Below are 16,230 nucleotides of genomic sequence, written 5' to 3'. Positions count from 1 at the left end.
TACCACCGGGCCAACTGACCACCACCAGTAGGCAACGGGGGAAGTGTCTTGCCCAAGGACACAACGACCGAGACTGTCGGAGCCGGGGCTCAAACCGGCAACTTTCCGATTACAAGACGAACTGCCAACTCTTGAGCCACGATCGCCCCATATAGACTAATAGTACCCTGACTCTGTCATATGACAGCATTTATGGTAAGTTTTAATGATATTGTTGATATGTCTGACAATCAAATTTTTTAGCAAAAATAGCTAAAGTTATATAACTTTATTTTATTGGAAATGGATAATGGCAAAGTTTAACTGTGAGGATGTAATGTGCAGTTGAAAAAAGGTGATAAATTGGAATTTATATTACTCAGCATCTTGAAATCCGAGCTGCTCGACGAAGCCTGACGCCCACTTTCAGCTAATTTAGAAATTGCATCTTATACACGTTTGTCACAGAGATGAGAGGGGCATTTTTAGCTGGGTTAAACTGCTCGTTCCTTGTGATATTCCACATTAGCACTTTGTTGTTCACTGTCTGTATCTCGACTCTTATGCTTTGATTTTTGACTTTCCTTTTTTCATTTACCAATTTCAAATCCTGCATACTGAACACAGGCAGCTTTTGTTCAGATTTCAGATATATAATCCAAATTCATTCTTTCTTAAGCTGAAGGCAAACCTTTGACATGACATAGTAATAATTAAAGAGCTGGGCCATTACTTTTAAATAAATGTATAAAATTTATTAAAGCTTCGTCAGAATTCTGAACCTTAGTAACAAATCATTTCACCAAAATTATTAACTGTATACGCAATAAACCAACATGGCCCTTGCATCACAAGATGTTAAAATGATAACTAAACAGATATCAATGCATCTAAGCAAAACTGTACTGAAAGCATAAATTTTGACGAATGACTGGCAAGAAATCTTTGGTAACATCTGCAATGCAAAAAAAAAAGAAAAAGCTGACAGTAGCTGACACGCACGAGACACCTTGTTATGTAAATACAGTTTCAGTCAGTGAAAACATCTCAAGCCATCATACAATGCAAATAATCCCTTTTACTGACAGGTCATTTGTTTTTGCAGTTGTGCGCTAAAAAATGACATTTTCAAAATAGGAGTCACACTAGTGCTTGTTAAACAGTCAGAAGGGTTTGAGTAGATTCTTCCTTCTGATAACCAGTTTATGAAATACTATTTCGTGTATTTTTTCTTTAAAGTACAACAATCAGGTCTGACAGTGTGAGTACAAGAAAATAATTATTAGAATACAATGTGTTAAATTTGCTCAGATGAGAGGGTCCAGCAGTAGATCAGAGGAATAGGGAAGGATTTGTCTGTGTGTTTCAGTTGGTTTAGCTATAGGCCTGAGAGTGTGTGTAATTGTTTAGAGAGAAAGGAATTTATGGATACTGGGGGTTTGCCTGTCATAAAAGGAGACAGGAAGCTACAGTTGGGGGTTGCTGATGCTGATGCTTGTACCTTTAATAAAAGTTCATAATTGCCATAACTTGGAAGTAGGTTTGCAGGAGACTCTCCACCTTATCTGTAAATGTAAGACAACAAGAGGCCAATGGCCCAGTAGATGCACAGTGGGGGTCTCAGTGTTTGTAATATGCTAACTGTGTTTTGTATGTTGTCTAAAGGAATTTGGTGTAGACTGGGTGAGGAGATTACTGTTGTGACCGGCAGGAAGCCACAGATACAGAGACACACACACACACAGTGCTTTAACTGTTACGCACCCACACCTACATGCACACTCACTCACGTGCACTTACATAGAGACATGGGTATGCGCACACACAGGCACTCACGTGCTCGTGCATACACACACAGACACAGAGTTTGCAGCACACCGTGGGGGTTTTATGATGGGGTCGCTTCTATAAAGCTGACTGTAACAAACAAAGGAGTGGAAGATCTGCAGAGAGACACCGGCCTTGCACATCTCCCCTTCTAGAAGATGCATGCTTAACTGAAGATGAATAAAGGTTTTGTGAAATGACTACTGAGTCCTGTGCCGTCTCTGGATGCCTCGAGGAATAAAAAAAGCACCGGGTGAAACTGGTTTCGTAACAGTTTTGGTGCCGAAAACCTGGGATTTGCTCGAGGCCCAGAGAGGATGAATTGGCAGAGCTGAGATCGTGAAACAAGGCGAACAGAGAGCTAGCTCACATGATTAAAAGGTAAGCACGACCTGTTTATTTTCGAAGCGTGCATATTGAATAAAGCCTAAATTATCTGTTCGCTAAGTTGAGCGTATCCCAGTGTAAATTCACTCAGTAGGTAAAAGAAGCGGTGTTTGATCCATCTTAGTTATTAGTTAATAGAAGCGGTGTTTCATCCGCGGCCGTGTGTGATCTGTCTTAGTTATTAGGAAAAAGTGGCGGTGTTGTGATCCGCCCCCATGCGTTAAAGCAGGAGACGTGTGTTTCTATTTAGTTAGAAAGTGGGGTTTAAGGCCTCGTCACCGGCTGAGGGCCGTGTGTGTTCCGGGCTTGACAGCCCCACTCCCTCTCGGACGCGAGGGTGAGACCTGTGGGACAGGAGGTCCAGGGTGGTAACCTGGGGATTCGGAACTCCTAAGTAACTAACTCGGGCTAGAAGTCCCTGTCACAGTCTAAAGTCTGCATAAAAGCAGGATCGGTTGCTTTCGCCGGTTAGATTCCGAGCTGAGTTGAACCAGTGCCTGATGCAGAAAGAGGACTGTGTAGTGTGTGTGAAAGCGCCGTTAGAGTCTGTGTCTCGTCCGAAGTATGGGAGTCAATTAAAGTAACAAAAAAGAATTTGTGTCTAAAAGTGTCTGTTTGTGGTGTGTAGAAATTGCGGCAAGAGGCCATGTCACGAAATGTTGCAAACTGTGAAGTCAATTGGGGGGTTTAATTTGGTTTTATTTTGGGGAAGAGAGAAACCGCGGCATCGAGTCCGTGGCGCAGTTTGAATAATTCGTGAGGCAAACGTGGCGCGATCTGAAGATCGTGAGCCTAATTGTCCTACGGTGGAGCAAAAAAGTATTTAGTCAGCCACCGATTGTGCAAGTTCCCCCACTTAAAATGATGACAGAGGTCAGTAATTTGCACCAGAGGTACACTTCAACTGTGAGAGACAGAATGTGAAAAAAAAAATCCATGAATCCACATGGTAGGATTTGTAAAGAATTTATTCGTAAATCAGGGTGGAAAATAAGTATTTGGTCAATAACAAAAATACAACTCAATACTTTGTAACATAACCTTTGTTGGCAATAACAGAGGTCAAACGTTTACTATAGGTCTTTACCAGGTTTGCACACACAGTAGCTGGTATTTTGGCCCATTCCTCCATGCAGATCTTCTCGAGAGCAGTGATGTTTTGGGGCTGTCGCCGAGCAACACGGACTTTCAACTCCCGCCACAGATTTTCTATGGGGTTGAGGTCTGGAGACTGGCTAGGCCACTCCAGGACTTTCAAATGCTTCTTACGGAGCCACTCCTTTGTTGCCCGGGCGGTGTGTTTTGGATCATTGTCATGTTGGAAGACCCAGCCTCGTTTCATCTTCAAAGTTCTCACTGATGGAAGGAGGTTTTGGCTCAAAATCTCACGATACATGGCCCCATTCATTCTGTCCTTAACACGGATCAGTCGTCCTGTCCCCTTGGCAGAAAAACAGCCCCATAGCATGATGTTTCCACCCCCATGCTTCACAGTAGGTATGGTGTTCTTGGGATGCAACTCAGTATTCTTCTTCCTCCAAACACGACGAGTTGAGTTTATACCAAAAAGTTCTACTTTGGTTTCATCTGACCACATGACATTCTCCCAATCCTCTGCTGTATCATCCATGTGCTCTCTGGCAAACTTCAGACGGGCCTGGACATGCGCTGGCTTCAGCAGCGGAACACGTCTGGCACTGCGGGATTTGATTCCCTGCCGTTGTAGTGTGTTACTGATGGTGACCTTTGTTACTTTGGTCCCAGCTCTCTGCAGGTCATTCACCAGGTCCCCCCATGTGGTTCTGGGATCTTTGCTCACCGTTCTCATGATCATTTTGACCCCACGGGATGAGATCTTGCGTGGAGCCCCAGATCGAGGGAGATTATCAGTGGTCTTGTATGTCTTCCATTTTCTGATGATTGCTCCCACAGTTGATTTTTTCACACCAAGCTGCTTGCCTATTGTAGATTCACTCTTCCCAGTCTGGTGCAGGTCTACAATACTTTTCCTGGTGTCCTTCGAAAGCTCTTTGGTCTTGGCCATGGCAGAGTTTGGAGTCTGACTGTTTGAGGCTGTGGACAGGTGTCTTTTATACAGATGATGAGTTCAAACAGGTGCCATTCATACAGGTAACGAGTGGGGGACAGAAAAGCTTTTTACAGAAGACGTTACAGGTCTGTGAGAGCCAGAGATTTTCCTTGTTTGAGGTGACCAAATACTTATTTTCCACCCTAATTTACGAATAAATTCTTTACAAATCCTACCATGTGGATTCATGGATTTTTTTTTCACATTCTGTCTCTCACAGTTGAAGTGTACCTCTGGTGCAAATTACTGACCTCTGTCATCATTTTAAGTGGGGGAACTTGCACAATCGGTGGCTGACTAAATACTTTTTTTGCCCCACTGTAGTTTGGTTGAGGTGTAAAAGAGCGGACGGCACCCGCTCTGTGTGCTGATCAGGGCGTTGTCTTGAATCACAGCAAGAGGAAGTGTCTCGCAGAAAGTTGTGAATGGAACTGCGAGAAGCATGAGGTGTGTGAGAGCCAGCCTCGAGGGGCGAGTTCACAGGTGGAACCAATGAGGAGTAAGATGTGTGTGTGTGTGTATGAGAGAGAAATAAAGGTGGGGGCGAGTGACCAGGCTGTGTGTGTGTGTGTGAATTCCTTGATGACAAAAAAGGGAGACAAAGTTGATTTTCTGTGAAATAATAATAGTCAAGAAATCAAAGTGATCAAATAGGAGAAAATGAACTAAAATAAATAAAGAAAACTAAATAGTGGATTAGTGTTAAGGTAATGATAAATAAATTGATAAAATTAACAGTGACATTTAAAGGTGATCAAGTACTTAAGGATGAATCATCATCATCATTTATTTATATAGCACTTTAAAAACACACCTGGTAGACCAAAGTGCTGTACAATACTAATATGAATGGAGAATTTGATTGTGGACTGGATGAGAGCTGTTGGGGAGAAAGGAAAATGAGGTTGGAGGAGTGAGTTAACAGGCTGATGTGTGGGTGTAAAACAATGGATTAAAAAAAAGAAAGAAAAATAATGAAAACAAAGAAAATAAAAAGTGTGGAAGTGTGAGTGAGAAATTGTCTCCAACTGGGGGAAGCAGTGATACTACAGGTCACCTTCTTCCCCTGCTGCTGGACACAAAACAAAACATGATTTGGAGTGTTGTGGATGAAAATAATTAATAACAACATCAAGAAGATTTTTTGTGTTTGCAGTTAAGAACAAATAAAATTTTCATTTTTGGGGGTTTAAAGTCAGGAGAGTTTAAAACAAAATAAGCGGAGATGTGTTGCTTTAGGAGTGATGAAAAAATATGCAGTCACAGTGAATAGTGAAAGTCTCTCAGTCTGTCGATTACAGGTGGGGAACGGACCTGGATCAAATTTCCATGGGCAGCAGTCAGAAGAAAATTATAGGTTAAGATCATTAGAAACACCCAGTCTGAATTTTGGCTGAATTGTTTTGCAGCTTCCCTTCCTAATCCTGAAAAAGCAAGCTCCAAGGAAGATAACCTCTCCTTGAAGACAAGTAGTGCAGTTCCAGAAGCACAGCCATGAACATCAACAGTGGACAGCAGTCCAAGAGACAATACCATAGTCCTGAGCAGAGAGGTCCAGCAGCGCTATGAGCAAATGGCATCAGAAAGAGAAGATCCATCATCTTGATCGGATGAATGGAGATGTGTTTCCAGCAAGCTGCAACTTCACTGTGTGTGAAGGACTTTTGAGAAGATTGTTGGACTTTGACATTTGCCATGTTTGGAGCAAGATGGCAATGAAAGAAAAGAAGAACTGTCATTGGACTGCAAAGTGGGAGAGGAGAACGGAGTGAGAGGAGCAGGTGAGGACACAGAGGAACGCTGCTGTTTTAGTGTGGGGAATTAAATTGGGTTAAGAAATCCGGGGAGACAAGCGACTGCCTTAAAGTGGAGAATTGACAGTGTCCAGACCACCACAAAAGGGGGAGGAAGACAAGCACTGAGGTATGCAAGTGTACTGCCTGAGAAAATGGAAAGACAACACCACACATGCACATTATATGCACTACAGATAGCACAAAATCATACATAGAGTGGCACACATCAAAAGAGGGTATTTGTAGAAGGGGTTAACAACAAGCAGCATGGTTGCCTATGGTAACCTGCAAGCATTTGGGGTTTAGCTATGCCTGACTAAGACAGAGATTTTCATTTAGATGTTTCTGAAACAAAAATTTGGAGTGAATGGAGTTTTGTTTCAGAAAAAAGGGGGAAGGTAAATAAAAGGATACACAGAAATATAAAATGTATTAACCCTACTAACACACACACACACACACACACACACACACACACACACACACACACACACACACGTAATGAAGCTCATTAGGAACAAACGCGATTTTAAGAAGGCAATACGGTTACCATCATCTGGTCTGGTTCATTGAGTGGGTTGAGAAGTGATACATAGACGACTGAATTAGTATTATTTTGGGGAACATGATTGAATGACAGCAGGGGCGAACAGAATCCTGCAGCGAGGGTTTAAATGAGACTAGCTGATTTTTAGTATTTTGTTTTGTTTTGTTTATGATGTATGGGGAAGGTTTTACCATGGCACACACCTGGGGACAAAGGAAGAAACTGATCATTTCAAAGAATATTGCGTTTGTGTGAAGTGTGTGGGTTGGTTGGTGAAAGTTTTGGGGATTTAATTGGCTGAGGCATTTTTCTTTTTTTCACCAATTTTTAGATTGGTGAAAAATCTGTATTTTTATTTTTCATATTTGATTTGTTATTTTTATTTATTTATTTATTTATTTTTTGGTTTTTGAACAGTGCACTGTGAGTTTTGTTTGGGAGTTTCTTTTCTTTAAGCAGATCTGCATAATGGGAATTAAAAGCGCTATACGATACGTACCGGGAAAGCCATTGCAAGTGAGTTTCTCCAAAATTACAATGGGCTCGGGAGAAAGCCACTTATTTGGGACATTGAGAGTCCCTGTCCAAAAGGATTCAGTGAGGTAATCTAGTCTAAATTCTTCTTTTTCTTTTTGAAATGACGTCATTTTGCTGAGGGTGGAAATGAAATGCGACGATAGGTTCCACTATCAGCAAAGAATGACTGAATGAATGACTGAATAATGAGTGAAAATAAAAATGGGGAACTGACTGGACTGGTAAAAGCTGACAAAAGCTGACAAGACTTGACTGACTTGACCACTAAATGAGTGAAGTGACATTGCTTAAGGAAAGTCACTGATTATAATGTGGAATAAATTGGGATGATTCATTATTTAGTGCAAATTATGGCAATAATTGTAGTTTAATGATTTGAGAAAACCTGCACATGATACTTGTCTCTGTGATGCTGAGTACTTTATTACTCTTATGAGCTACAGCTGGCTGCAAATGTGAAGTTTGATTTAACTTACAGATTTGTCTTCTAGGGTACAGGCTCCAGGTGGAGCTGGGAGCTGAACAAGCTTAACATTTAACCACTGGCTAATGTTTTTGTATGAAATGGTTACAGGCTGGGAGTAGAGTTGCTCCAAGGGAGAAGCCCTGGGAATTTTTTGAGAGAATGTGCAACTTTCTTGTTCATCTCTAATTGTGTGGAGTTGGCGCATGGCGAGGTCCATGTGCCAAAAGAGGGTTTTCTGGGGATTTTTATTTTTCAGTTACAGGTGGAGCGATGGAGTTATGGTTCTGTAAGCAGTACAGATACCAGGAGCATACGGTGCCAGAGGCGAATTGGGTCTGTCGGAAAGGGCTCAAGAAGAAGAGGTCGGGCCCAAGCTGGACCAGAGAATTCAAGGAGGTGGAGAGGATCTTGCACCCAGTCGAGCTGAAAGGAAAGGCGAGACCTGGCAACACGGGAGCCAGTGTGCGGTGGCGGTAGAGCCTAGGAGGTCGGAAAGGCTCTTGGCAAAAAAAGGGGAACTCGGTTGAGACCCCCTACATGGATCCCAGCCCAGGGACAGAATAAATCCCTGATCCATGCAACGAACTGAAGGGTAGTCCACCCCGGAAGTTGAAGAAAGAAGAGGAGCAGAGAATCACCCGACTCGGAAGATAGAAGGATCGACATTAATTCATTGCAGCAACTCTAACATCACAGGTCACGGTGGAGCAAACCAAACACAGACGCCATGATGCTACATTTGGGAAATGGGGAGAGCTTGTATGAACACATTTTAGTAACAGATTTAGAGTATTGTTGATCTGCCATGGGGCAGATCAAAAGAGGGATTTGTGAGTACAAGAAAATAATTATTAGAATACAATGTGTTAAATTAGCTTAGATGAGAGGGTCCAGCAGTAGATCAGAGGAATAGGGAAGGATTTGTCTGTGTGTTTCAGTTGGTTTAGCTATAGGCCTGAGAGTGTGTGTAATTGTTTAGAGAGAAAGGAATTTATGGACACTGGGGGTTTGCCTGTCATAAAAGGAGACAGGAAGCTACAGTTGGGGGTTGCTGATGCTGATGCTTGTGCCTTTAATAAAAGTTCATAATTGCCATAACTTGGAAGTAGGTTTGCAGGAGACTCTCCACCTTATCTGTAAATGTAAGACAACAAGAGGCCACTGGCAGGTGGATGCAGCGTGGGGGTCTCAGTGTTTGTAATATGCTAACTGTGTTTTGCATGTTGTCTAAAGCAATTTGGTGTAGACTGGGTGAGGAGATTACTGTTGTGACCAGCAGGAAGTCACAGATACAGAGACACACACACACACAGTGCTTTAACTGTTACGCACCCACACCTACATGCACATTCACTCAGGTGCACTCACATAGACACATGGGTATGCGCACACACAGGCACTCACATGCTCGTGCATACACACACAGACACAGAGTTTGCAGCACACCGTGGGGGTTTTATGATGGGGTCGCTTCTATAAAGCTGACTGTAACAAACAAAGGAGTGGAAGATCTGCAGAGAGACACCGGCCTTGCACATCTCCCCTTCTAGAAGATGCATGCTTAACTGAAGATGAATAAAGGTTTTGTGAAATGACTACTGAGTCCTGTGCCGTCTCTGGATGCCTCGAGGAATAAAAAAAGCACCGAGTGAAACTGGTTTCGTAACAACAGTGACATTTGAAAAGTTCAATATATGTCCTTGATTTCTGCAGATTAGGGTTCTCTTCCCAATTGATCTCTTTTCACCTGAACCCCTTGTAGTGTCTCTAACCTCATTCATTTGTCTGAAGAAGTGCAGCCTGGTCGAGTTGTGAGTGATCTCTGCTTGAGTTGTCAGTACTTTCATGGAGTCGTTAGCCTGTTACGAACCCCTCTCCCACCCTACTTTTGGGAAAGCAGATCATTGTTCCATACTCTTCTCTGCATACAGAGACTTAAATGAGAAAAACAGGTTTCCAGCAACATTTACAAATGGGACAGTGGAGCTGAGCGGGTCTTGCAGGACTGCTTTAAGACAACTGATTGTTTGAGGACACAGGAGATGGAAAAATCAATTAATCTACAGACACTGTCATTAGTTATATAAGCAAGAGCATTGGCAAAACTGTTACTAAAACCAGTGTCTGCACATGCGCAAACCAGAAAACATGGAGAAAAAATTCACTTTGTGTGCCTAGCTCAAGACATGGACCTGTGCCTTTAACTTTGGGAACTTGGATGCTTACAAAGCAGCCAAAAAAAAAATCAAAAAAACCCCCAAAAACCTCTGGAAGTCCATCATAAAGACCAAGAGAGACTACTAGGACAAAGTGGAGTTGACTATAAAATCATAATCAGTGTTCAACCCACCATGTTGCTCCCAGATGAGCTTAACAGCTTCCACATTCATTCTGTCCCAGCCAACAAAGAACAGCCGTTTAGTGGGCAGTGGGGCTGATGTGAGAGTCCTTCATAAAGGTCAACTCAAACAAAGCTCTGGGACCAGACAGCATTCCAAATCATGTTCTCAGAGCAAGTTCTTACCAGCTGGCAGAGGTGTTCACCAACATTTTCAGCCTCTCTCTGAAGTAGTCTATGGTTCCCACATCTTTCAGTGTGCCCACCATTATTCCCCTCTCCAGGAATGATGAAACCAGTGAACAGCATGAAGTGCTGTTGAAAAGATACACCTGTTCCTCCCTCCCTAATGCACTGGACCCTCTTTAATTTCCCTACAAAAGGAACAGAGCCATGGATGATGTCATTACCTTGGCACATACTGCCCTAACCCATCTGGAGGAAGTGAACACATATGAGAATGCTCTTTTCTGATTGCAGCTCAACATTCAGCACCATCGTCCCTTTGAAACATGTGTCCAAACTCACTGACCTTGTGCTTGGGATGTCCACCAGAATTTTCAACTTCTTCACAACTCCTAGTGAGAGTTCCTCCTCTCTTATAACACAGGAACACCACAAGCCTGCGTGTTTATTCCCCTCTTGCATTCTTTGTTCACTCATGACTGTGTTGCTTAGCACAGCTCCAACATTATCATTAAGTTTGCAGATGATATGACCATCATGGGGCTTATCACAGACAATGAGACGGTCTACAGAGAGAAAGGCACTAAATATCTGGTGTCAGGACAACCTCTCTCTCAACATCAGCAAAACAAAGGAAGTGATAGTGGACTATAGAAATCAACACAGAAAAGAACACTAGCCTATCCACATCAGTGGTGTTAAGGTTGAAAGTGTCAGCAGTTTCATGTTCCTTGGTATGAACATTACAGAGGATCTCTCCTGGATCCTTCACAAAGCCACTGTGGTCAGAAACACTTGTCAGTGCTTATACTTCCTAAAGAGCCTTAGGAAGTTTGACAGGAATTCTAGCATCTCCTCTAACTTCTATAGGATCACAATCGAGAACCTGGTGTAGGAGTTGCTCTGCCAACAACTGGAGATCATTACAGAGAGTGGAAGAGGTGGCAGAAAACACCAGTGGCGAGAGCCTTACTGCCATTAAGGCAGAGGCACCCACCCACTCACACACCTCTGCCAGCTGGTAAGAACTTGCTCTGAGAACATGACTTGGGGGCGGCATCACGGGCATCGGCAAAAAAAAAAAAAAATTGCTCATACTCATGCTGCCCTGACATCATGCCAGCGCATTTTGGGAATGGCATAGGCACCGATCGGTTTTCTATCGCCCATTTGAGTAAGGGCGCCCTCCGGTGCGCAGCATCTAATAACCAACTCGCAAAATAAAACAAAATAAAATAAAAACAAAACAACAAACACGAAAGCACCAGATATCGTGATACAGACTTATAATTTGCACCGATGTTTTTTTGAAATTCTATACGCGAAAAAGTGAGCGCGAGAGCCCTCGGTGCGCCTGCTCGCTGCTGAAGTCAAAGTAAACTTTATCGTCATCTCCGCTACATACAGTCCAGTATATAGAGAGACGAGACGACAAGGCTCCAGTTACAGTAGTGCAAGTAAACAAACAATAAATATAAGAAGAGTAAGAAAATAAATATACACTTTAGGACTAGAGATGGCACGATACCACTTCTTTATGTCCGATACAGATACCATAAATTTGGATATCTGCCGATACCGATATGAATCCGATATAGTGTGTTTTTTAATCAATAAAACTTTTTTTTAATATCTTGCTGCATTTTGTATAAGTTCATACTGAAGTAAAGCTATTCTGTTATACCTGTATGCAAAAAATACACTGCACCCAAAATATTTCATAGTTCAGCAATACTGATCAATCTAATAAACTTACTCCATCCTTCCTATTCTGGTATTTTAAAGAGTACTTAGAAGAAATATTAAGCAACCTAACTAATAGGGTTGCAAACTCCCAGCAAATAAAAAATAGGGAACCACCCCACACCCTCCACCGCATGATTCTTAATCGACGTAATCAACTTTAATTTGATGCAGGTTGGAAAAAAATTGCACAGAAATAAATTATTTTTCAAGAATAATTAAATAGATTCAACATCTTTCTTCTACAGAATTGCAGACTGCACAGATGGTACACAGCAAATCCAGCATGTCCAAATTAACACTGTCGGATTTGATTTCAACACTATTAAAGTGTCTATATGGGTCCACACCAGAGAGTGTTAATTTAACTCTTTTTGGAGAGTTGGTACGTTAACTCTGATGTAGTGTTAAACACCAAATCTGTCTGGAGTTGATAATTTAACACTTGGTGTTAAGAGTTTATATATTAACTCTCAAAGAGTATTTTAGTTTAACTACGTAAGAGTTATCTTCTAATTCATTCTAAAAAGCGGGAATTTTACTGTTCTGAACTTCTAGAAATTTCTTTTGGAAATAAACATTTACTAAAAAGATGCAATGGTTTTTGGAAAACATTTATTCTGAACTGTGCACCACAATTTCAAAACATTTTCTGAAAGATGTAACAGTATACATGTTCTCACTTTCATTAGAATTTTGTTTATCAAAAGGTCTGACATAGGTGAGCTGGTAAATGCAAATAACAGCATTCTCATCACTTATTTCTTCAATACAATATGCATGTCCTTCATTCATCCCTTTGTGGAACTTAAACGCACTTCTGTTCTCCCCCATATTCCATCTTCACAAGCATATCCTGTGCGGAGATTGAATAAAAATTAGTTGACACTAATTAATGGCACAAATAATCCAGTAAACAATTGCAGCACAGTAAAAAAAAAAAAAGGAATCCTCTTTGAGCCATTACTTGTGTAAAGTATTTTCCCAAAAGACAAAGACACAGGCAACAGGTAATACTGAACTAAATGTAAAATCTCAACCTTTTTAATTTTTACCTAAACCGTGTGCACAAAACTCTGGAGGGATCTAAATGCTACCGTAGAATCCAGTCAGGATGTCAGCTACTGCTGTTTGCTCGTTTTTTTTTTTGTTTGTTTTGTTTTTTATGGGCGATCATTTTCAGGCTTCAAGTAGCACCATTATACCAACATTTCACATTCTAGACATTGTTTTAGGTGTATTTGACCAAAAGTTTGACTGAAAATTCACATGCAAGCTTTTTTTCAAGGCTGTGGTATTTGCCCGCAAACAATACCTTTCAGCTAGCTAAAACAGAATGTTATGCTATCAGCGAGCAACATGGCTAATGCCTTCCACACAGCTTTGTCTCAACTCCAAAGAGCCACAGAAGTAAAAGCTCATAATAATAATTGAAAAAAATGACTTACCAAGCATGGCAAACAACTCAAATATGTAGAGCAAAATGTTCTGAAACGGCTTCACTTCAGCTCCGATTGGAGCCGTGCTGGGGGCGGAGTCTGTGAATTTACTCTGTTGGTGTCATAGCCCCTCTAGGAGTTCAGAGTTAAGAGGTCAAGAGTTAATGTTTCCATTTTAACACCTCCAGATTTGACAGAGAAACACTCATTTTTAACACTCGATTTTAACTACTATCATTTTACACCTCAGAGTTACATTAAAAGAATGTGACTCTGCTTAGAGTAAAATTAACTTTACTTTTGCAAGAAGACTATTAACACCAAAACATTTAACACTTTTGAATTTGCTGTGTACCTTCCCAAAGGAAAAAGTACTATAGCTTACTAGGGTATATTAGACTTAACAGTTACTATATATAGTAATGGACTTCTATACATTTACATAAGATTCAGATAATTATTTATTAAAAGCTACACATTTTAAATGAGAATAAGAAAGAAAATATGTCTTTGTGCCCCCTTTTCCCTGTTAATGCCCTATCGGCCCCCCCGGCTAAACTTTGCTAGATCCGCCCCTGCACAGTTACCAGCTGTCAGCTAAGTAGAAAAGGAGCCTGGTGTAGAAAGTAATAATAAATAAATTCTAACAACAGCTTATCAAGCTTAAATGTGCTGCTGTTGTTCAGCTGCTGGTTTCCTCTTTCTGGTGCAAAGTGGGCCAAAAACAAACAAGAGAGACGGACTCTTGACAGAAAAGCCGATCAGCTGATCATTGATCGGTTTCATGATTGAAGTAGCAGCAGGAGAGGGAGAGAGAAAAGAGGCAGTCGCTCCATATATCGGTTATTAAGTTTAACGCGGGAATGCTTTACAAACATTCAAAGATGAACTTACACACTTGCTTTACTTCTGGGATCACTTCCTCGGAGATGAAATGCCGGTTTGGTAGAGGCTACAAATACACACAGCCGCTCTATCACGTGAGCACACTGCTACGGTTATGGGCCGAGTTTCACCGCGTCGCAAGTTTTGTGAGGTGCTGATTTATTGGAAAACATTACATTTTTATTTCTCTTCGATATCCGATCCAGTAATTTACGTCAGTATCGGACCGATACCGATACGTAATATCGGATCGGTCCATCTCTATTTAGGACTCGGGGTAAAGGATCAATAACAATTGAAAATTTATAATTTACAGTTTGATGATTTAAAGTCTCACACACAACCCATTGAAAGGGGAGGAGGCCGGCTACTTCCAAATAGCGCACATTTCATTCATAATGATCTAAATCCAAGCCCATTATGTATTTATGATTTGAATACTGGGTTGTGTGAAATCCCAGAAATACATCTTAGACAAAGTGAATCTGTGAACTACGGTGTAGGTCTATTAGGTTATGTTGTGGTGATCCTCGGGTTGGGGGATGGGTGTTCATACTGGAGTGCAAAATTAAAACCAATGGAAGATGGACAAGAAAAGTTCAAAGCCATCAGGTGCTCAGTTTATAAAAATGAGTGAATAAGTGTTCGCCCGCGGCGCCATGCAGGCTAGGACCGCCACTGGCACCTACAATCTAAATTTTCAATTAAGTGTTAGTACCTGGGACCCAGGCATCTTTTTAGTACCTACTTGGTTGAATTTCCAAGCAAGCTGAATCAAGCAGAAAATATAATGTCAACAAACTGAATGTCACTGGACGAGTCATGAGCGCCACTTCTTCACAAGAATCAACCCACCATTTTTGAAACCTGGCAAAGAAGAAACCGACACCGTGTCCACTGACAAAGTGTAGACATTTTTGTGTTGATGACAGAATGTGTTCTGTTTGTGTCACATACAAACGACGTCATGAGGCTTTCAAGTTGCTGTGGTGTAAATAGTCCACTCACATTGAAGTGGCACTCAGTTATGGAAATGACAAAATGAGCGAAACCCAGTAGAGTCGAGTCCAGTCGAGTAGAGCTCAGTAGGCACTAGTGGGGGGGGGGGTTTACAAATGACTGAAAGATTAATAGGCTCTGTTTTGAGTTTTGTTCAAAAAAGAATGACTTCATATAGGGAAAAATATATATCACATGTGCAGGACACGTTAAACTAGTTTTTTTTAATTAAGCAGCAAGGCAGAACAAAATCAGGGCTGTATCAAGACACGAGGACTAAACCCCAATTCAACCAGACCCAGAACTGATCCAGAATTAAAACAGGACACAACAGTTCAAAATCAGGACTACTTAGGATTTAACCAAGACAGAACCAGAATCAGAACTAGATGATAGTAGCACTAAAAATCATCATGGACCTGCACTACACTTATTTTTTAATTCTACCAAAGTCCACTATTTAGATTGAGAAAAGTTTATATAATTGTTTAGCCTTGTTGTGCAAACAAGCCTGCAAAACTTAATAAATGTAGAATTTGAAAAATAGCAAACCTAAAAAGAAACACTAGGTACGAGATACATGAGTACCTATGATACGGTGATGCTTTTGGTAAACAACCATTTGACTAACATGTGTGTCTCACCTGCTCTTGTTCATCTCTGTTCTGTCCTCATTCTCCATCTCCCTCTCTGTTCCTCTCTCTCCCTCTTTGTGCTGACAATCATCAAATATACAGTTGAAATCAGATATTTACACACTCTTCAGATTAAAAACACAAACACTTTTTTAATTGTAACATCAAATCAGACTAAATGTTTATTTTTTTAGATTGATAAATATAAAAAACATATTTGTTAACTTTAAGAGTAAAGAGAGAAACTGTCTGTATTTCTTAATTGTAAATGGCACCAAATTGTATTCAAACTTGAGCCACACTTATGGAGCTCCACAGTTCTGTTCCTGGTGTTTTGGTTGACATCTCTTGATGTTCCCATGTCAAAGAAACAGGCT

At 41.1% G+C, this 16,230-nt stretch overlaps 2 long non-coding RNA genes across 2 annotated transcripts; one reads left to right on the top strand and one right to left on the bottom strand.

Moving 5' to 3' along the window:
* Positions 1-924: 924 nt before the first annotated feature.
* On the top strand, positions 925-9,223 carry LOC145428951 (uncharacterized). The gene is made up of 2 exons (XR_013909305.1): positions 925-2,187; positions 5,692-9,223. It is a non-coding gene; the product is annotated as an uncharacterized LOC145428951 (long non-coding RNA).
* A 3,270-nt stretch (positions 9,224-12,493) lies between these two features.
* Positions 12,494-13,481, bottom strand: LOC145428950 (uncharacterized). Its single transcript, XR_013909304.1, has 2 exons — positions 13,344-13,481; positions 12,494-12,751 (listed from the first exon to the last, which is right to left on the bottom strand). It is a non-coding gene; the product is annotated as an uncharacterized LOC145428950 (long non-coding RNA).
* Between the last annotated feature and the right edge of the window lie 2,749 nt (positions 13,482-16,230).

Source organism: Astatotilapia calliptera, chromosome 5 (genome assembly GCF_964374335.1).
Source record: "Astatotilapia calliptera chromosome 5, fAstCal68.1, whole genome shotgun sequence".
NCBI classification, from domain to species: Eukaryota; Metazoa; Chordata; class Actinopteri; order Cichliformes; family Cichlidae; genus Astatotilapia; species Astatotilapia calliptera.
The sequence above is the reverse complement of the archived record's forward strand: the minus strand, read 5'-3'. Positions and strand labels throughout refer to the sequence as shown.